Genomic DNA, 23,657 nt, shown 5'->3' on the forward strand with positions numbered 1-23,657 from the left:
AACATCGGATCAGACATTCAAGCCAGCACAGTAAAAGAACACAAAGATATATGACTTCGAGGGGAATATAAGTTGAAGATATGACTGTCTGCATTGAAAAATTCCAGAGAATCTACATAAAAGAACTTTACTAAGAACTCCGCAGTTTGCTAAAACAAGATGAATTTTCAAAACCTATTATGTTCCTATATAATTATAAAATGCAATCTTTAGGGGCGCCTGGGTGGCTCAGTCGTTAAGCGTCTGCCTTCAGCTCAGGGCATGATCCCGGTGCTCTGGGATCGAGCCCCACATCAGGCTCCTCCGCTAGGAGCCTGCTTCTTCCTCCCGCTCCCCCTGCTTGTGTTCCCTCTCCCACTGGCTGTCTCTCTCTGTCAAATAAATAAATAAAATCTTTTTAAAAAATGCAATCTTTAAAATGACTCTATCAGTGAAACAAATACTGTAAGTTACTTAAGAATGAATTCTGGGGCGGGGCGGGGGGAAGGCGCCTGGGTAGCTCAGTTGTCTGCCTTTGGCTCAGGGCTCGATCCCGTTGTTCTGGGATCCAGCCCCGCATCAGGCTCCACCGCTGGGTGCCTGCTTCTTCCTCTCCCACTCCCCCTGCTTGTGTTCCCTCTCTCGCTGGCTGTCTCCCGCTCTGTCAGATAAATAAAATCTTTTTAAAATAAAATGAAACAAATAAATAAATTTTTTAAAATAATAAATAAATAAAAAATTAAAAAAGAATGAATTCTAGGGGCACCTGGCCAGTTGGTGGAACATGCAATTCTTAACTCTAGATTGTGAGGTCGTGAGTTCAAGCCCCACGTTGGGTGTAGAGATTACTAAAAAATAAATAAACTTTAAAAAAAAAGAAAAAGAAAAAATTGAAAGAAAACAAAAGTGAACAATGTCAGAAATGAAAAGAGAGATATTATTTTTTAAAAAAGAAGAAGAAGAGGGGTGCCTGAGTGACTTAGTGGGTTAGGCACCCGACTCTTGGCTTCTGCTCAGTCATGATCTCGAGATTTTGGGATCGGCCATTTGGGGAGGGTGGTCAGGCTCCTCATTCAGTGCGGAGTCTGCTGGAGAGTCTCTCCCTCTGCCCCTCCCCCGCTTGCTCCCTCTCTCTCTCACTCAAATAAATTTTTTAAAAAAGAATCAATTCCATAAAATCTGTACAATACCATTATTCAGAAAATCATAAATTTTGTTACAAAACATAAAAGAAAGCGCAATAGGGAGATATACTGTGTTCATACTTACTAAGTCACAATAATGTAAAGATACCAATTATCCTCAAATTAGTCTATAAATTAAATGCAATTCCATCAAAATGCAACAAGATTTTTCATGAAATTAGATAAGCTGATCCAAATCTGCATGGAAAGCAGAAGATTAAGAATAGTTCAGACAGGGGCACCTGGGTGGCTCAGTCCGTTAAGCATCTGCCGTCGGCTCAGGTCATGATCCCAGGGTTCTAGGATCGAGCCCTGTGTTGGGCTCCCTGCTCAGCGGGGAGTCTGCTTCTCCCTCTCCCTCGGCCCCTCCCCCTAGCTCACGCTCACACATGTGCGTGCTCTCTCTCTCTAATAAATAAATAAAATCTTCAACAAAAAAAAAAGCAAGCTCATTGATACAGAAAACAGATTGGTGGTGGCCAAGGGCAAGAGGTGGGGGTGGCTAAAATGGGTGAAAAGGGACAAAAGATACAAGCTTCCAGTTATAAAATCAGTAAGTCACAGGATATAATGTACAACATGGTGATAATAGTTAAGAATACTATACTGGATATTTGTAAGTTGCTGAGAGGGTAGGTCTTAAAAGTTCTCATCACCAGAAAAAAAAAAAATGTAACTGTGAGTGGTGTCAGATGTTAACTAGACTTATTGTGGTGATCATTTCACAATACATACAAATATCAAATCATTATATTGTGTACCGGAACTAATATAATTTTACATGTCAATTATATCTCAATTCTTTTAAAGTAAAAAAAAAAAAATAGACAAACAACCCAGGGGCACTCAGTAAGTGATACAGAAAGACAATTCACAGAAAAGGAAGAAACCCATTTGGCCAGTAAACATATGAAAAACCACTCAACCCCACTGGTCATCAGGAAAATCCAAAATAATACCACAATTAGTTATCTACCCATCGGATTGGCAAGGATGTGGGGCTACTGGAACTCCTATTTGCTGTTGTTAGGACAAATGGTGTATCACTTTGTAGAAAAATGTGGAAATAGCTATTACATTTAAAGATGCTCTTCCCCGTGACCCAGCAATTCTAGTCCTCACATATCCTCTGGAGAAACTTTCATCCACATGCACATAGCAACTTGCACAAAATGCTTCCTTGCTTCAGTGAATGTAGTCACAAAAATGTGTAAACAACCTTACGAAAAAATTCATTGTGATACATTCATCCTATGAAATGCCAAACAGCAGTTAAAAAAATTATCAGGACGCCTGGGTGGCTCCGTGGGTTAAGCGACCGACTCCTGATCTCAGCTCCAGTCTTGATCTCAGCGTCCTGAGTTCAAGCACCGCATTGGGCTCCACGCTGGGTGTGGAGCCTACTTAAAAAAAAAAAATTCTCTAAGCTACGTGTACCAACATGGATAAATCCCAAAAATAATGGTGACCAAGAAATAAAAGCAAGTATCTCTACAGTGTGATACATTCATGTAAAGTTAGAGACCATGTAAAATAAAACCGTACACTATTGCTCATAAATGAGTTTACTTGCCCGTGAAGTACAGCTACACATGCACGGGGTGATAACCAGTAAATTCAGGGTAGTGGCTGCCTCTAAGGAGGGATGAAGAAGACGTGAGCCAGAGAGCAGTACACAAAGGGCTAGTCCTCTTTGTACAGGTTTTATTTATCTACTCAATTCAAACGTGTGAGGCAAATACGTAGACACGTCAAGATGGGACAGAACTGGCTGCATTATTCACGTATCAGTTCTATTATCTTATCCTCTCTGGATGTCCGTACGCTTGAAATTTTCACTGAAAAGATAAAGGCCTGAAGCCAGGGACCTTGGCATGTGGCTTTGCCCTTACAAGCAGCATAGTGACTGGCATCCGTGCCCACATGTTTTTGCACACATCGCCTATTGCCTTAAAACAATTTCCTAGGAGTAAAAGAAAAAAAAATCACTAGGCCAAAAGGCACAAAAATTGTTAAGACCTTTATGGGGCCCCTGGGTGGCTCAGTCGTTAAGCATCTGCCTTCAGCCCAGGGCGTTCTGGGATCGAGCCCCACATCAGGCTTCTCTGCTGGGAGCCTGCTTCTTCCTCTCCCACTCCCCCTGCTTGTGTTCCTTCTCTCACTGGCTGTCTCTCTCTCTCTCTCTCTCTCTCTGTCAAATAAATAAATAAAATATTTTTTAAAAAAGACCTTTATATATTCTATCTATTTTTTAAAGCCAACAGCCTGAGCTAAGCAATTCTTTTTTATTATCTGGTAATTTGGCAAAAACTGGTGTAAGATTATTGTTATAACATTATTCCTGTAATTACTGAAAAATAGTTTCTAAAATTCTCCATTTGTACTTCTTCCTCTGTGAAGTTCTTGCTTGTGTCTTTAGCTCATTATCCACTGAGGTGTTTCTCTTTTCTTGCTGATTTATTTAAGCTCTTTACAGATTAAGAATACTATTCTTTTTTCCTCACATTAATAAACAAATGTTTTTCTCAGTTCTCCATGTACGTTTATTCTTTATTTATGGTGGTGATTTTTATGTACAGGAGTTTGGGGACGTGTTTAATGGGTTGTTGTTTTTTTGGTTGGGGGGGAGGGGTGCTAGGTAACACAGGTCCAAAGTAAAAGTACAAAACACAAAGTGTTGGAAAGGATGCACAGTGAAAACTCAAACCTCCCTTCCTGCCAGGTGGATGACAATTGTCCCACTTTGCTGTGAACTAGGGGACGCTTGGTGACATGGGATTTTCATTACTAAAACTGGGACAGTCCTCAGCAAACTGGGACAGCTGGTCACCCTCCCAGCCCCCTAGTTTCCTTCCCAGAGGCAATATTGGTATCCGTGTTTTGGGTAGCCAAGAAATTCCAGAAGTGTTACAAAAGTTGTAAATATTCATCTTCCAATCTGTTGTGAGGACTATAATCTTAGTCCACAAACTCGCTTTCACAAGATATGCCACATCATTTTGTTTTCTTTCAATCAAATGAAATGCAACCTTCTTTACAGGCAGGGTGACCCAAGAATCCTGGACATGCTTTTGTGCTCAGAAAGCAAGGTCAAGGTTCAGATCTTAGCCCATCCCCTTGCACTTACTCCTTCCCAAGTCCACAGAACTCCCTTAAAGTCTTACAGCCCAGCAACTTCTGGGCCCTGTTGGCATGACCACAGGCTCCCCAGGCTGCCGCTTCAGCTCCATCCTGATCCCCAGGAAGGTGTGGGCAAGGCAGGAGCAGCCAAAGTGCAGGGGTGCCAGCAGGGGAAGGCAGCAGAGAGAGTTCTGGAGCCCCTTCCTCTTCCCTCTCTGTAGGGCCCTCCTTCTGGGGCCTCATGCCNGTCAAATAAATAAATAAAATATTTTTTAAAAAAGACCTTTATATATTCTAGCAAGAATTATACCAATTTAAACTTCCAAAGCGTTTTATGATTATTATGAACTGAATGAGTGTGTCCCCCAAAATTCATGGGTTGAAGCCTTCCCTGCCAATGGGATGGTATTAGGAGGTGGGCCTTGCTAAAGTAGTTAGGCTTAGATGTGGTCGTGAGGCTGAGGCCCGTGATGGCATTAGTGCCCTTAGAAGAAGAGGAAGAGACACTGGAGTTTTCTCTCTCTGCCATGTGAGGACACAGTGAGAAGGCAACTGTCTGCAAGCCAGGAAGCAGATCCTCACCGAAAACTGAATCTGCTGACAGCCTGATCTTGAATTTCCAGCCTCCAGAAATAAATGTGTGTTGTTGAGACCATCCAGTCTGGTATCTTGTTATAGCGAAATACCATTAAAAACTCAGCAGCCTGGGGCGCCTGGGTGGTTCAGTCAGTTAAGCGTCTGACTCTTAATTTTGGCTCAGGTCATGATCTCGGGGGTCATGAGATTAAGCCCCGTGTTGGGCTCTGTGCTCAGCAGGGAGTCTGCCTGGGGATTCTCTCTCTCCCTCTTCCTCTTGTGCCTCCCCACCCACCCCACCACCCATGCTCTCACGCTCTCTCTCTAAAAAATAAATAAATAAATAAATAAATAAATAAATAAATAAATAAATAAAATATATCTATTTTTTAAAGCCAACAGCCTGAGCTAAGCAATTCTTTTTTATTATCTGGTAATTTGGCAAAAACTGGTGTAAGATTATTGTTATAACATTATTCCTGTAATTACTGAAAAATAGTTTCTAAAATTCTCCATTTGTACTTCTTCCTCTGTGAAGTTCTTGCTTGTGTCTTTAGCTCATTATCCACTGAGGTGTTTCTCTTTTCTTGCTGATTTATTTAAGCTCTTTACAGATTAAGAATACTATTCTTTTTTCCTCACATTAATAAACAAATGTTTTTCTCAGTTCTCCATGTACGTTTATTCTTTATTTATGGTGGTGATTTTTATGTACAGGAGTTTGGGGACGTGTTTAATGGGTTGTTGTTTTTTTGGTTGGGGGGGAGGGGTGCTAGGTAACACAGGTCCAAAGTAAAAGTACAAAACACAAAGTGTTGGAAAGGATGCACAGTGAAAACTCAAACCTCCCTTCCTGCCAGGTGGATGACAATTGTCCCACTTTGCTGTGAACTAGGGGACGCTTGGTGACATGGGATTTTCATTACTAAAACTGGGACAGTCCTCAGCAAACTGGGACAGCTGGTCACCCTCCCAGCCCCCTAGTTTCCTTCCCAGAGGCAATATTGGTATCCGTGTTTTGGGTAGCCAAGAAATTCCAGAAGTGTTACAAAAGTTGTAAATATTCATCTTCCAATCTGTTGTGAGGACTATAATCTTAGTCCACAAACTCGCTTTCACAAGATATGCCACATCATTTTGTTTTCTTTCAATCAAATGAAATGCAACCTTCTTTACAGGCAGGGTGACCCAAGAATCCTGGACATGCTTTTGTGCTCAGAAAGCAAGGTCAAGGTTCAGATCTTAGCCCATCCCCTTGCACTTACTCCTTCCCAAGTCCACAGAACTCCCTTAAAGTCTTACAGCCCAGCAACTTCTGGGCCCTGTTGGCATGACCACAGGCTCCCCAGGCTGCCGCTTCAGCTCCATCCTGATCCCCAGGAAGGTGTGGGCAAGGCAGGAGCAGCCAAAGTGCAGGGGTGCCAGCAGGGGAAGGCAGCAGAGAGAGTTCTGGAGCCCCTTCCTCTTCCCTCTCTGTAGGGCCCTCCTTCTGGGGCCTCATGCCCCACAGTTGGCTCACTTAACTGCCTCCTGGGCCCCCACCGTGCACCTGTCCCCCCTGGCACCACTGTGCACCCTGGAATGTCTGCTCCTCGCCCACTGGGGTCACTCCCGGATACCTCCTGTACTCAGCTCACTCGGTTCCACTGTCCAAAAGACCTTCCTCTTCTCCCATTCCTCCCGCCTGCGATCGTCCTTCCATGTCCCTCCCCTGGAGAGAAAGGATTTGTCATCTGGTGAACACCTTCCAAGTGCAGGCACTCTGCTGGTGCTTTACATACATTCCCCTATTCAACCCTCCAGTACGAGTTCCCTGGGGCCGCTGTGACAAACTGCCACAGAACAACAGAAATATATTCTTCCATGGTTCTGTCCAAGGCCAAAATCAAGGTGTCCACAGGGCCACGCTCCCCCCGATGGCACTCAGACAGAAAGCTTCCTCGCCTCTTGCAGCTTCTGGTGGTTCCAGACATTCCTTCGCTTGTAGCCGCCTCACTCCAGGGCCTTTGACTGTGTTCCTCCTCTGTGTGTCTCTTACAAGGACCCTTGTCATCGAATCTAGGGCCCACCTAAGTAATCTAGAATGATCTCATTTGGGATCCCTAGCCTAATCACATCAGCAAAGACCCTTTTTTTTTTTTTAAGATTTTTATTTTTAAGCTATCTCTGCACCCAACGTGGGGCTTGAACCCACAACCCCGAGATCAAGAGTCACACGCTCTACCAACTGAGCCAGCCTGGCACCCTGACCCTTTCCCCACATAAGGCCACATTCACAGCTTCTAGGAGTGAGAATGTGGACATACATAGCTTTTGGGGAGCATCATACAACCCACCACACCTCCTAAAAACCATTTGTCTTACCTAAGAGGATGCTAAGGCTCAGACAAGCTAAGTAATTTGCGAAGTACCACGTTGCTTGGGGCACCTGAACCCACTTCCTTCTGATGCAAAATCCTTGTTTCTTTCGCTGCACCTGTCACCCTTCCAGGAGCTGATTTACCTTTCCTTCCTCCCTCCCTGGTCCCCACTTTCCTGACTAGAAACCACTTTCCTGCCTTTTGAACCACCCTGACATCTCTACTGAGTCTCTTCTTGCAGTGCGTTTTCTTATTCAAGCCTTATCTCCTCCCGTCTTTGCTCTTCTCCAACAAGGACCATGCTTAACGCAACTCTGTATCTTCTAGAGCGCTTGGCATGTTGTCAGAGCTCCATGATGTTTGCTGAACTCCCCATGGTGTTAAATTAGCATATACTAGTCAAACATAGCTTCAGGGCTGAAACTGCAGACAGTCCCTCAGTATCTGAGGAAGTTCTTGAGCTGCTCTCTGATTTGTGAGCACAGAGGTTAAAAGGGGGAAAAAGGCGCTCACCACTGTGGTCGGAGGAAATTACACAAGGAGAGTCACAGGATTCCTCTGCAACGGGACAGTGACATCAGACCAGGCTCATGCCCTCATCTGGCATTCTGCGGCCATAACTGGTATGACACTTGGCACTGCCTATTTCTAAACGACACTGGAATTTCTATTTTATCAGAGTATGACACTCTTGACTGGAATACGAAGCCGATTTTCTCTAAATACGGATGAATGCTGCTGGGACTTCAGATCTAACACAAAGAGGGTATGGCAGCCAGAGGGAGGAGGGCAGGGGGCTGCAGGGGCAGGCTGCAGAGCCCTCCACCCTCTGCCCCCTGACTCCACTTAGCATACCTAGAATTGGGCCATTTGCCATTACCCAAGGAAATCCCAAGTCAGAGGCCAGGCCACCAAGTTTCACATTTGACAGTACAACCTCAGGGATTTTAATAGGTATTTTACATATTAAATGCAACTGATCAGTCACTAAATTTAAAAATTGTCCAGGGAGGCTTTTCGGAGTTAATATTTCCACTGAGGTTGTTGGTTTTCCTGGGATTCTAGAAAGTTCTTTGTGTAGAAACGCACGTTATTTGAAATGAAAGCTGTAGACAAGAGCCAATGGCCCTGAGCTACATGAGTGTTGGAGATACATTTATATACAGTCTGAAGGTCTAAGCACATTGGCCTGATGTTTCAACAGCCCAGAGCACATGCCTCTGCCATGACTTGTGTGACCTCTCCTTCCTCTGCCCTCATATATTCACAAGATATCTGTTGGCGGTTTTTGTACTTTTTTCTAAAACGTAATGGATCCCCCTAATTGGATCACCAGTTCCATGAGAACAGGAATGGAATTTGGAAAGCAGCCTGCCCTCCCAGACTCCACCCCACCTACAAACACAGGAGCAAAAGTGACCCTTCAGATTTGGCTCCCGTCACCCTGCCTCACATCCTGGCTGCCTGCCGTGGGGTGTGGTGTATGGGATCCACGGGTGCTCCCTCTCCAGCAGCACTCTCCAGGGCAAAGAGCAGCCCCGGAGCCTTATACCGCAGGGATGACACTCTACTCCCAGGGGTTGTTCTGTAGCAATTCCTTAAGTAAAAATATGGGAGGTGTGCTAAGAGCTTACAAACTGTGCTGGAGAGCCTTCATCCAGGATGATTGCCGGGGAGGCCAACACCTTCCCTAGCAGGAAGGGACGGAGTGTGAACTGACCTGCATAGGGTGCGTAGAGTGATATTTTAACAATTTTAATCACTTCTTTATTACTATAAAAGTAGCATGTGGTTATTGTAGAAAAAAAAAGTATGGACAAATAAAAATAAGAAAATAAAAATTATCCATAATCCTTTGCAACCATGTGGATGGAACTAGAGGGTATTATGCTAAGCCAAATAAGTCAATCATAGAAAGACAAGTACCATATGATTTCACTCATATGTGGAATTAAGAAACCAAACAGACGAACATAACGGAAGGAAAGGAAAAATAAAATAAGACAAAAACAGGGAGGGAGACATACCATAAGAGACTCTTAACTCTAGAAACAAACTGAGGGTTTGCTGGAAGGGTGGTGCGTGGAGGGATGGGGTTACTGGGTGATGGGCATTAAGGAGGACATGTGATGTAATGAGCACTGGGTGTCATATGCAACTGATCAATCACTAAATTTTGCCTTTGAAACCAATAATACACTTTATGTCAATTAAATTGAATTTAAATAAAAACCTTTTTAAAAAATTGTGCATTATCCCAATACACAGAAACAGTCATCATCAAGAGTTTAGCATGTTACTTTCCTTTTTAAATATATATATGTAAAATATATAATTTTTAAATAAAATGTTTTCATAGAGATAGTTTTATAATCTGGCTTTTTGCTTTTGAATATATCATAAATAATCGATCCATTAACATTTGGGGGAGTTTTTTTTTGTTTTTGTTCACTGAATAATGTTTCACTTCACTTCCACAATTCATGTAACCAACTCCATATCGTTGAATATCTGTTTAGGTTGGTCCTACTTTTTTTTTTTTTTTATTAACAACGCTGCAGTGAACAACTTTGAAATTGTGTCTATGCACAACCCTCAGGATTATTACCATTGTACAAAATTCCCATAGAATTTCTGGGTCAGTGGTCATCTACATTTTAAGGTCTTTGATGGTAAGGCCAAACAGGATTTTGATAGGTGAAAATGAGGGAAACGGGCATTTCAGATGCACAGAAAGAAGTAAAAGCCCAGAAGCAGGAAAGCTCTGTGCATCTTAAAATAAATAAATGACTAAATAGGCTGGTAATTAAATCAAGAAAAGGAGACTAGCAGGAGATAAGACAGAAAACGTGGGAAGACAATCTGTCAAGAACATTGAGCCAGGGTAAGGGGTTTGTGTTTTTCCAGTAGCCTCTGGGTGAGACACCGTAGCTGCAGTGGACATGGATTGCAGAGGAGCCAGACAGACAAAGTGAGACTGGTCAGGTGGCCGATGGACTCTTCCAGAAGATGCACAATGAGGACTGGAGTAGATACAGCCAACCACCCAATGGGAGGATAGGAATGGCCCAAAGGTGTCCTCAACCTAATCCCCAAACTCTGTGAATGTCACCCTACATGGCAAAAGGGACTTTTGTTTTAATTTAATTTAATTTTAATGTAATCAAGTTAAAGATGCTGAGATGATCCCGATTGCTCGGTGAGCCCAATCTAATCACGAGGGTTCTTACTGAAGGAGGCAGGGAAGGAGATGTGATGGCAGAAGCAGAGTTTGGAGGGGTAGGGGACCACAAGCCAAGGGACGTGGGTAGATTCCGGAAGCCAGAAAAGGCAAGGAACGGATTCTGCCCTAGAACCTACAGAAGGAACACAACTCTGCTGTCTCCTTGACTTTGACCCATTTCAGACTTCTGACTGCCAGAGCTGTAAGACAAAGATTTGTGTTGTTTTATGCTGCTAAGTTTGTGACAATGTGTTCCATCAACAATAGGAGACAAGGACAAAGACCACATGCCACTCAGCCCTGCTCTCATGGAGCAGCCTCGCTAAATTCGTGTTGAGAGGACAATAAATGCTATGAAGCTCAAGGAAGAGGGATCCCTGAAAGATGAACTGATGCAAACAGAGAATCACACACATGGGAGGTGTGACTGTTGGAGGCACTTCGGGCAATGCTGCTCAGAGGCAGGGGGATTCAGGAGTTGACCTCTGCCTGCTTGCAGAGTAAATTCTCCAGAGTGTAACTAATACAAATGCAAAAGAACCTCAAGTGTGGAAAGACGTCCTAGCAGGGCTCATATTTGCCTTTCTCTGTATATTTGGAGTGTCTCTTCTCCTGTGCAAACTCCACAGGCAAGAGAACTTTCTCGGTAGTCCACTCCAAATAAACAAACACACCAGATTTTTCAAGTCAGGCTCCCAGCTCCCAGCATATACGGCCAGCACCTGAAGGGAAGCCATCCTCCTCCACTTCCTTTTTCCCAGGGACATCTGTGGGCAGAATAGCATGCTCACTTCCTTCCTCCACAGACATCATCATGGTGATGACGTGCCCGCAGTACAAGGTCGAAAGAATGGCACAACTTCAGACTGATCCTCTCGTGTTCTTGGTAACTGTGACACCGCATTATTATTGCCATAGAGTTAGAGAGTCTCAAAGCATTACATCTGGTGGAGTTTCTGATTCTAGCAGCACAGAAGGATTCTTGAGCGCAGGACCACTACCTCAGGCCCTGGGGTTCTCGCCTGACAGAAAATTTTACCAATTCTAAACTTGTATGCCCCTCATAAAATAGCTTCAAAAATATGTAAGTCACTAAGTCAACTTCACAGTCTTTCTGAATTATCTATAGGTCAAGCAGATCAAACTGGTAAAATGGAAATTTTTTTTTAAACAGTTGTTAAACATACTAATTGCACTCTCAGGCATGTAAGCAAAAATGGAAACTTAGGTTCACACTAAATTCTAGACATGAATGTTCTTTATTTATAATAGTCAAAAGCTGGAAACAACCCAGATGTCCTTCACTGGGTTAATAGTTGAACATACGGTGGTCCATCCATACATGAATTACTGCTCAGCAGTAAGAAAGAAGAGACTATTGATACATATACAACATATAAGTGAAAAAAGCCAACCCCAAAAGTTGACATACTAGGTAATTCCACTTATATGACACTCTTGAAATGACAAAAATTACAGAAAGAGAGACCACATTAGTGGTTGCCAAGAGTTAGGCTCGGAAGCGGGGGACAAGAGGGAGGTGCTTGTGGTTATAAAAGGGCAATGGGAGGGATCTTTGTTGTGATGGCCTTTTGTTGACAGGATGGTGGAGACACAAACCTATGCATGATATAACTGTATAGAACCACACACACACACACACACACACACCCATACAAATGAGTACAAGTGAAATTAGGGAAGTCTGAATAAAATGGGTAGACCATATCCACTCCAGTTTTCTGGAGGTAATATTCCAACTATGATTTTGCAAGATGTTACCCTTAAGAAAATTGCAAAGGATACAATGGATCTCTCTGTGTTACTCCTTAAAATTACATATGAATCTATAATTTTCTCAAAATAAAAATTTTAACTAAAAATTGTTTTTAAAAACAATAAATAAATTTGATCTAGGGTGCCTAGGTGGCTAGGTTGGTTAAGGGTCTGACTCTTGATTTCTGCTCAGGTCATGTTCTCAGGGTCGTGAGTTCAAGTCCCAGTGTGGAGCTTACTTAAAAAAAAGAAAGAGAGAAGAGAAATTTTTAAATACTTAAAACCAAACAAAACCAAACAAACCCCCCACCATATTAAGCAATATTCAAAGTGGATGAAGATGCAGTAAAATGTGTTCTTTCGTGCTCTCAGCTCATAAAGCTAGTGGGAGTGTAAAAATGGCAACTTGGCAACACAAGATGCACCCGACTCCTATTAAGTGTTCATACTCCTGATCCAGTTCATTCCACTTCTAGGAATTAACTTAAGGAAACTATCTACAATGAGGGCAAAGATCTGCATCCAAGATAGTCACTGCAGCATTGTTTCTAATTGTCAAAATGAAAGCATAAGCATCCTACATGTCCCAGTTTAGGAGATTAGTCAAATAATTTTTGGCACACACATGAGATGAACTATCACGTAGCCAGGAAAAACAGCGCTGAGGAACAGGTAGAAATGACATGGGGAAACACTTATGGAATAATCTTAAACGAAAGGAGAGATGAATATGCATATTCCATACAATCTCAACTGTATAAAATATATGGAGAAGAAAACACTGTAAAGAAATACCCTAACATGGGGTGCCTGGCTGGCTCAGTCAGTAGAACATGCAACTCTTGATCTTGGGGTCGTGGGTTCAAGGCCCATGTTGGGTGTGGAGATTATTTAAAGATAAAATCTTGTAAGAAAAAATATACTAACACATTTGCAGTTATCTCTGGGTGGCAGGAGGTTGTCATTTTCTTATATAAGTTTCTTTATATTTTTCAGTTTTTTCACAATGTGCTTGTAAAGTACTTAATGTCTTTAAAATGATCTTTACTTTTTTAGTGTTTAAAAAAAGGGAGCAGGGAAAATCAAACACAGAAAGTCAGTGAGAATGCAGCTTACAAAGTAAAGTTGCAAATGAGAGAAGGAGGAAGAGATCACCTGTGAATTCTGAGGAAAAGGGATAGGCTCTTTCTTCACCCAGATTCTCACTTCCCTAGAAAAGATTTTGAAAAAAAATAATAAAATGCTTAAATTAAAACACACACACACACACACAATGAAAAACAGTTTAACTTTTTAATACCTCTTTACAACAAACCAAATTTATCAATGCTTCTATTTGTGATAACCCAAAACTGGAAACAACCCAAATGTCCATCAAGAGTAGAATGGACAAATGCATTGTGCTATGTTCACACAAGGGGTTATTGTATAGCAATGAGAATAATCTACAACTATACACAATAATGTGGATGAATTTCACAACTATAATGTTGAGTGAAAGGAGCCAGATTCAATAAAGCACTTACTGGATATTCCATTTAAATAAAATACAAAAATTGGCAGAACTAATCTAGGCTGTTAGAAGTCAGGAGAGTGGTTCCCCTTGGAGGAGGGGGCAGTGACTGGAAGGCAGGATGAGGGGACTTTCTGGGGTGCTGGTAATGTTCGATTTCTTAACCTATATGCTGGTGAGGACACGGGGTGTCTAGTTCGTGAGAAAGTATTGAACTATGTACTTACGATCTGTGTATTTTCTTTAGGAATATTGTTCATCAATATGAGGTTTTCAAAATGAAAAAAAAGTAATGGTGCTTGGAAGCATACTTGGAATTTATCTTCCCTTAATTGGATAAAAGTTCCTGAAAAGCTAGCAGGCTTCCTAGAATTTTTATTAATAATTCAAGTCTCCCAAGCAGTGTTCCAGACAGAGCAGTAGCTACTAACACATCTTGTGCAACTTGTTCTGAAACCCACTTCCTGCTCTGGCTGTCTGTTCTCTGGACCCTGATCTCTTTGCCCTCCTGATGGATGCAGAAGCATCCCCTGCTTTACCATTAATAATTAATTGCCACAATTTGGTGTATACAATGTATATGGACATCAACACGACATCACATAGTGGGGTACAGCTTGGCTCAAAGGGAGGCAAAGAAGAAGTGCAAACACAGAGGCTATTCAGAGAGGAGATGCTCCTTACTGGTTTCTCTCTTTCTGAGGATCCTAACCCTAGGTCCTAAATCCAGCATCCCTGCTACCCACACTTCTGACCCTACTCTGCAATCACTAGTATGTATTTGGTATCTGGGCTAAGCTCTGGGAATACAAAGATGAACAAAAATACATCATTCTCTGACCGCATGGAGTTTATGGTCTAGGGACAAGGACTGACATGAGTCTAAACAAATTAGAACTGCAAACGGTAATAAGAGCTATGTTGGTAAGATAGTGGTGCTACGGAGGCACACATGGAATAGAGGACTCCAACCTAAACTGTTGGGGGTGGGGGACAGAGTGGGTGCCAATTGAGCTGAGCTCCATGGGATTAGCAGTAGTAAAACCAAGAAAAGGAGCCATTTGGGACATGGAACAGCATGAGCAAAGGCCCAGTGGCAGGAGGGAGCTTCCTACAAAGAAACTGAAAGATGGTTTGCATGGCTGGATGGAACATAGAACATAAAGGGAAACATGGTAGGCAAAAGGGCTGGAGAGGTATAAATGTACGGTTGTAATGGGAATCCTTTCTGTGGTGCTTTTCAGTTTTCAGAGCACTTTCATAGACATGACCTCCTCAGAGGCTTGTACCACCTCCATGAGTTAGCAAGAATAGGCGATGTTGTTCCCAGCTTGCAGTTGAGGAAGTAAATGCTCAGTGAAGTGACTTGCCACCAGCCACACAGCGAGGAAGTGGAAAAGCCCATGTTTACCCCTTGCCCTCTGACTCCTGGTCTAGTGCTCTCTTCCCTACACTGTCACTCCCTTCCCTTCTGTTTAGTCCAAGCTGAGAGTTCCTCATGGCTCAGCCCTCAAATCTGAAAGCAAAGGCATCAGGTGTCACAGCTGGAGGGGATCTTGGGGATGGGCATTTTCTCTAGGACTCTCCCAATTAGTGCTGGCATCTGGACAGAACTAGAGGGCCCCAGAATCTCTGGCTGAGCCCTCTCTGGTTTATTGTGAAACACAGGCTGGAATCCTGGCAGCTCGGACTTCATTGGTGGGGAAGAGCTTTGGAATGAGATGATTTGGCTGAACCAAGCAATTCCTGCTTTTAATTCAATTAGCCCACAGGTCCAGGCATCTGCTTGGAGACACAGAACATGTCTCTGCAAACCAGGCCACACCCTCTCATAGGAGGCTTTTACCTGTGCATTCATGAACCATGGGAACTTGCCTCTTATCTTCATGGCTTCCTGAAACAATCATTATATGAAATGGCTTCTCCCATGCTACAAAGCATTTGTTGATTGGGGGGGGGGGGACAGCTATCTCTTTTTACTTCCTCCAATTCTTCTGTCCTCCTAAGTTTTTGACCTCTTTCTGTGAAACTGAATCACCCTGCTATAATTTGCATGGAAAACTTAATGCTTCCTCAACTGTGGGCCTTGAATAAGCTGCCCACCCCCCACAAGTGATTCACAGAGGATGGAGCCTCTTGCTCAAAGCAAAGATTGCAGACAGTTAGGATACTGGCCTTGTAGCAAGCAGACAGTGGGATCAAATCACACCCTTGATTTGAATGAATAGTTGCTTATATTTAATCACAGAATCCCAAAAATGGAAGAAGCCTCAGAGTCCCCATCAGCCTTGAGAAAGTGATTAACCTTCTATGGCCCTCGCTTTCCCCCAAAGTAGTCAGACACATGTGCATGTGATTGTGTGTGTGTGTGTGTGTGTGTGTGTGTGTGTGTGTGTTTTATTTCTATATGTGTTTCTAAATTTTGAGCCAATACTAAAAATTCAGGATCTTTTACACTAAAATGTGGATTTCTGGCATAAGTTGGAAGACTGTCAGGTCTTACATCACTGGACCACATTCTATGAAGAAAAATCAGCTGGAAAGGAGGGTCTTCTCTCTTTGAATGGGCACTTTCCCCTTAATTTGCCAGTGCCTTCCACGTGCTGTTATGCCTCCAACAATAAGGCCCCAAACCAGTTGCCATTTATTGCCATTCCAAGTGCCTTGCCAATTTTTTTAGAGTACAGAAACATTTCTTTGTAGTCACGTCTCTATGAAAAGTGAAAAAAATAAGACACAGCAAGAAAGCTGAGTTTCAGGGGCCCCTGTGTGGCTCAGTTGGTTGAGCGGCCGACTCTAGGTTTTGGCTCAGGTCATGATCTCAGGGTTGTGAGATCGAACCCTGCATTGGGCTCCCCACTGGGCATGGAGCCTGTTTAAGAGTCTCTCTCTCCTTCTGCCCCGATCCCCCATGGTCTCTTTCACTCTCAAAAAAACAAAACAAAACAAAACAGAAAAACCTGAGTTTCTAGAAAACAAGAGACCATATTTCTTTGTGGATGCTGAGAAATACTCCTCTGCATTTGGCTAGCTTCTCTTGGGGCTTCTAGCTCAGGGTCTCTCAGATGCTGGCTGGGACCCCAGTCATCTGAAGGCTTGACTGGGGCTGGAGAGGCTGCTTCTCAGATGGCTCACCCACAAGGCTGGTAAGTTGATGCTGTTTACTGTCTGGAGGTCCAGTGCCTTGGTGTGTTAACCTCTCCGTAGGGATGCTTAAATGTCCTCATGATATGGTGATTGACTTCCTCTAGTGCAAGTGATCCAAGAGAAAGCAAAATGAAAAACACGCTGTCTTTTATGACCTAACATTGGCAGTCAAACTTTGTTATTTCCACAATATTTTAGTTACACTGGTCAGTTCCATTCAGTGGCGTAGACTACATAAAGGGTGTGAATACTGGGGGACAAGACTCATAAGGGGTCTATCTTGGAAGCTGGATGCCACATAATTCTACAATGTTTATGAGAGACATACCTAAAATTAAGGACATGGAAATGTTTGAAGTTGAGGTGGCTGTATTAATATCAGACAAAATGGACTTTTATTTTATTTTTTTAAAAGATTTTATTTATTTATTTGACAGAGAGAGACAGCAAGAGAGGGAACACAAGCAAGAGGAGTGTGAGAGGGAGAAGCAGGCTTCCTGCCGAGCAGGGAGCCCGATGCAGGGCCCGATCCCAGGATCCTGGGATCATGACCCGAGCTGAAGGCAGACATTTAACAGCTGAGCCACCCAGGTGTCCCCAAAATGGACTTTTTAAAAAAACGTAATTACAGATAGAGAATGAGATTAAATGACGATAAAAAGTTCAATTTATTAAGAAGATATGATTATTATTAACCTAATAAAATAAATACTAAAATAGGCCCAGAATATATAAAATAAAAAATTAATAGGACTCAGGGAGAGATTGACAAATTTATCATCATGGGAAGATGTCAACATACCTCTCTCTATTACTGTTAGATCAAAGAGACCCCCCCCCAAAAAAAGGAGAAAAAAAAAAACCAGGAAACTTGAACAATACAATCAGTAAGTTTGATTTATTAGACATATGTAGAATTCTATACCCAACAATTAGGGATGACACATTTAGAACATTTATATAAATTGACCAAGTACTCAACTACAAAACAAGTCTCAACAAATTTTGAGAATCATTGTCAAGGTGCTTCTTAGTATAATACAATTAATTAGAAGTAAATAGCAAAATATAATTATTTTTAAATTCTCATATGCCTGGAAAAATTTAAACACACTACCAATTCGTGGGTCAAAGAAGAAATCATCATGAAAAATGTGAAGTTCAGTCTATTATGCTGCAACCCATGTTAATTCATTTATTAGTTACTAGTAGTAGTAGTTTAATACAAAGGTTGCATTGGTTCATATATTTAGGAGCAAGCTTTATTACTATTAAAGGAAAAGTCTTTAAAGATCTTTGTAAAAGTTGAAAATGTTTCATAACTGACATCCTTTCATGTGAATAGTTGCTGGTTTAGAGACTTCAGGAACTGATATTTTTTTCCACTATGTTGAGGTATCTAGGGAAGCTGCAAATACATCAAGAAGCATTGAAGACACTTCTCTAATCCTACCTTAATATAGAAAAATACATATTAAGAAGTCTATATGCTGGATCATATTTTTGGTTTTAACGAAACTAGTCACTATTAGAAACAAATGCCCTCAAGGACCTATTGCTCAATGCAGGACATAAATCCCAGTGGTCAAGGCTATAGAGAAGTGACTTACTATGGTGCCAATGAAGAGAGAATGACAAAACTTAATCACATGGAGGACTATGAGAGATGCTGGGGAAATGTAATCTTGAGTTATGGGGTCAGCTAAAAGTTGGTGCTCTGTTCAAGGACTCAGTAACTTCTAGAGAATTATCAGCAGACTCTTCCATGAGGAAAAGTGTCCCTACTGCAGACTATGAATCTAATATGATCTTGATGCCAAAGCCAGACATGAGAAATGAAAAACGAGAAAACAAAATCACTGGCCAGATTACTCATGGACATAGAGTAAAAAATAAATGTAAAAAGTCCTAAACAAAATATTAGCTACTGAATCTAGCAGTATATTAAAAAGATACTATATTATGACCAAGTTTTATTTATTCCAGAAATTTAGGAGTGGTTTAGCATTAAAAAATCTATAATTATGACACACCACAGTAGCAACCCAAGGGATAAAAATAATAAAAATTCTGTAACTATGTATGGTGATGGATATTAACTAGACTTATTGTGCGGATCATTTCACTATATATATATATATATATATATATACATATATATAAAATCATTTATTTTGTATACCTGAAACTAATATAATGTTGTATGTCAATTATATCTCAATATAAAATAATGAATTAATTAAGATGAGCATCTCGGTTGATGCAGAAAAAGCATTTGGCAAATTTACTCAGCAAACTGAAAATAGAAGAAAATACTTTAAGTATTTAAGTATAAGTAAAGTAAAGAAAATACTTTAACTAAGAGTAACAAAAACCTCATCATTCTAATGAGAATGTATAAGAAATGTAAAATCATTCCCATGAAAATAACAAGATAGAATGCCCACTCTTACCACTTCTGTTTAAACTACATTGGAAATCCTGGTCAATGCAACAAAACAAGAAAAATAAATTCCGGTCATAAAGAGCAGAAATAAAGAAACAAACCTATCATTAATCATATATGATGTAATTGTCTCTAAAGTATCTACAGACAAAATACTACAAATCAATAGAAATCTTTTGCAAGGCAACCAAATATGAGAACAATATTTGAAAATCTGCATTTATATATACTAGCAACAGAAAATACAATTGTAAAAAAAGAAACTCATTTAACATAATTCAGGGCTATAAGAACATTATAACAAATTCAATACATGTAGGGAAAAATAACAAAATATTATTAGAAGACATTAATTAAGACCTAAATAATTTGAGAGTTATGTCATGAATATTTAGATTCAATATCACAACAATGTTTATTCTCCCCAGCTGACATATAGACCCACTACAATGCCAATCAATATCTCAACAAGCTTTTTGAGAACCTCAACAAGCTGACCTATCTATCTATCAATGGAGTGCAATGTGCCAAAAGTAACCAACATACTCCTCAAGAAAAAGAATGGGATGGGAGGACTTATACTACAAGATATCAAGACTTATTATAAATCTATAGCACATTAGACTGAATGGTATTAGTGTCAGTATAGACAAATTGATGAGAGGACTTGGGTCAAGAGCCAAGAAACAGACCCACAAATATAGAAATTTTATATTTGACAAAGGTGACATCATAGATCAATTGGGTGAAGTTGGACTGTTCAATAAATAATACTGGAATAATCAGTTATGCATATGGGAGAGAAAAATGAAATTGGATCCCTACCTCACACCATGCTCCAAAAGCAATTCCCAGGGGATTAGAGGATTATATATGAAAGGTGAAACTTTAAAATTTTCAGAGTAGATTTATTAAGCAAGTAAAAATACTAATGGTAAGATGATTGATGTATCTAGCTACATTAAAATTTAAAATTTTTGTTTATCAAAGAAACAAGATAGAAACAGGGAAAACATATCTGTAAAACACATAACCAATACAGAGCTAGTATCCAGAATATATGAAGACCCACTACAAATCGTTAAGATAAATAAGCCAATTGCATAATGATCAAAAGATAAGAATTAGGTATTTCAAATAAGAGAAAACCCAACTGATGAATGGGAAAGATACTTTTATTAATTATCAAGGAAATGAACTAAATCCACAGTAAAATACCCTTTTACATTAACTAGTTTGGCAAAAAATTTAAGTCTGCTATTACTGAGTGGTTGTTAGTATGTAGACAAATGTGAACTCGTATATACTGCTTATAGGATTGTAATTTGGCATAATCACTTCAAACACCATTTTATTTGACGAACAGCAATATTATTTATAACAGCAAAATAGCTACATACAATATGACTCCATTTTCATAAGGTTCAAAAACAAGCAAAAGTAAATAATAAATAATAAGTTTGTGAAGATACATATATGTGAAGAAGCTACTCTTAAAAACAAGGAAATAATAAACACAAAATTCGGGAAAGTGGGAGGCAGGCATACTGAACAGGGAAAGACACGTAGGCAGATGCAACCATATTGATCGTGTTCTACTTCTTAGACAAGGCAGTGCCTTCAAAGATGTTCATTTTGTTACTTTGTTTCACAACATGCATTTTACATTTATTTTGTACACATAAAATTTTAAAACAAAAAAATTCTCTGAAAGAGAACAGCCACCACTTTCTTAAGGAACAGATAATGCCTTGTTACAAAAAGTGAGAGACTTAAGTTCTTGAAGCAAAAATTTCTAGCCAAATTTGACACGGACTGCTAGAATGGACTAGAAGCCTGGGCTGGCAAGACATGAAAGTGAATCAAGCCAGAGGGTGGAGGGTCATTCTGTACCCGGGATGTAGCAAAGGCTGGAGCGCACCCGGCACCGCACAGCTCACTGATGGAGACTCAGGGCTCAGGGACCGCCAGGCAACGTGCGAGGAGCTGAGAGGGAAGACGTGACGAGTGACGGGTAGCACCGGGCTGTCCAGCCAGGAGAGGCTTGGGGCTGCAGCCAGCTCTGGACTGCATCCCAACATTAATCACAGTCTGATTCCTGCTCGAGCAAAGGAACAGGGACCAGCCAGAACCTCCGCACAGATCCAGCCGAGCTTCAGATGACGTCCATCATCTTTGGAGATCAGGGTTCCTGGAAGTACAGAAGCCAGGGACCAGACCTGGAGAAAAAAAGGATGGAGGAAAAAATGTCATGGTAGGATGGTTGTGAAAGCTGTATCCCTGGCACCAGCACCCCGGCCTCTGGGGTTCTCTTCTCATCCCACCCTATGAGCCTAAGGCTGACAGTACCACCTCATGTATTTTATGATGCTGTTGGAGGGCCCTGGACAAATGGACACTTCCCCACTTGTTGGTCAATGCCTCTCTAATGCCACTAGTTTCTTAATTAACGTTTTCTCTCTACTTCTGTGTTCTTACAGCACCGAAGCTGCTGGTAACTGTCCTGTCTCAATCACGATACAGTGAGATCATTAAAAATACGTATTTCATCTTCGTCACAGTTTCCGGCAAGATCCTCAAACCCTTCTAATTTCCTGAGTGAGAGGGTGATAGGAACACTCTTTTTCTTCCTGTTTTTTTTTTAATTTTTATTTATTTTTATTATTTTTTTATGTTATGTTAGTCACCATACAGTACATCATTAGTTTTTGATGTAGTGTTCCATGGTTCATTGTTTGCGTATAACACCCAGTGCTCCAAGCAATACATGCCCTCCTTTTATTATATTTGGTCCTAGTCCTTGCTTCCTGACACAAGGGCTCCTAAGACCCTTGGATTCTCCAGAGTAGTAAGAGTGCTTTTCTGTACACTAATGAGATGATTGTGGCTGGGGTCCTACCTAGCTTCAGGTGAGGGGCAGGGGCGGGGAGGCATGGGGGGGAGGGAGGGACCCAGGCATGATTACAGGGTTAGAACTTTCAGTCCCACCCACCACCCCCAGGGAGGAGAGAGGGTCAGAGACTGAGTTAACGACCAATGGCCAATGATTTAATCAGTCGTGCCCGTGCCCGTGTAATGGAACTTCCATAAGAGCTCTTAAACAGTGGAGGTGAGAGAACCTCCAGGTTGGTGAACAAACAAGTCAAGCTGTGGGGGTGGCATGCCCAGAGAGGGCATGGAAGCTCGCCCATTTCTGGCCCTATACAGCTCTTCCATTTGGCTGTTCCTGAGTTATATCCTTTATAACAAATTGATAAATGCAAGGAAAGTGTTTTCCTGGATTCTGTGAAGCAGTCTAGCAAATTATCAAGCCAGAGAGCAGGATTGGTCGTGGGAACCTCCAACTGGTCAGAAGTACAGAAAGCCTGGAATTGGCATCTGAAGTAGGGTCATTTTGGGGAGGCTGAGTCCTTTAACTTGTGGGATCTCTTGCTAACTCCATGTCACAGTTGTATTAAATTGTAGGACACTCAAAAAAAAATTGTAGGACACTCAGCTGATGTCAGAGAATTAGTTACTGTGGGGGGGGACCCACCTGTTTGGTGTCAGAAGTGTTCTGTGGGTAGAAATAGATCATAGTATATGTTCTACCTCATTTCATGAGTATATGTCCATGGGTCGCATTCCCTTCGGTGGGCCATCAGCATTTTAAGGTTGGGCTGTATCTAACTTCTTCATATTCCCTGTCAGCTTCCTTACAACCTTATGCATAAATATCTAAAGAAATATTGATAAATTTTCACTGAATTTTTTAGATCAGGGCAAGAAGGAAGACACTTTAAACTATTATTTTCAGCCTCTAACCCCTTTAGTATAAATTAGTTTTCAGGATTTTTTTTTAAAGCTAGATTTTGTTGAAGGAATTGAGACTAAGTTAAGGGGAAAAGATTTAATTAAGAGATTTCTTGAAGCAAAAGGGGAAAACAATATGTGTCCATTCAGAGAGACAATATTTTTTTTAAAATTGTGATTCATTCATGCCCTAAAATACTGTAGAGACCTTAAAAATAACTAGATCTCTGTAGACTGACATGGAAAGCTATCAGACATATTAAGTGGAAAAAAAAAACTTGCAAAACCATTTACAATGTGACTCTATTTTTATTCAAAAATGAAACAAAAAATTATACGCGTCGGGGCGCCTGGGTGGCACAGCGGTTGAGCGTCTGCCTTCGGCTCAGGGCGTGATCCCGGCGTTATGGGATCGAGCCCCACATCAGGCTCTTCTGCTATGAGCCTGCTTCTTCCTCTCCCACTCCCCCTGCTTGTGTTCCCTCTCTCGCTGGCTGTCTCTATCTCTGTTGAATAAATAAATAAAATCTTTAAAAAAAAA

The 23,657-nt window shown here is 41.2% G+C and overlaps 1 non-coding gene and 1 pseudogene across 1 annotated transcript; both read right to left on the reverse strand.

Moving 5' to 3' along the window:
- The window catches only part of LOC100464715, a 36,487-nt pseudogene that overhangs the window by 6,248 nt on the left and 6,582 nt on the right, over positions 1-23,657 (reverse strand).
- Positions 7,029-7,101, reverse strand: TRNAK-CUU. Its single transcript has one exon. It is a non-coding gene; the product is annotated as a tRNA-Lys (tRNA).

Source organism: Ailuropoda melanoleuca, chromosome 16 (assembly GCF_002007445.2).
Source record: "Ailuropoda melanoleuca isolate Jingjing chromosome 16, ASM200744v2, whole genome shotgun sequence".
In the NCBI taxonomy this organism is placed as follows: domain Eukaryota; kingdom Metazoa; phylum Chordata; class Mammalia; order Carnivora; family Ursidae; genus Ailuropoda; species Ailuropoda melanoleuca.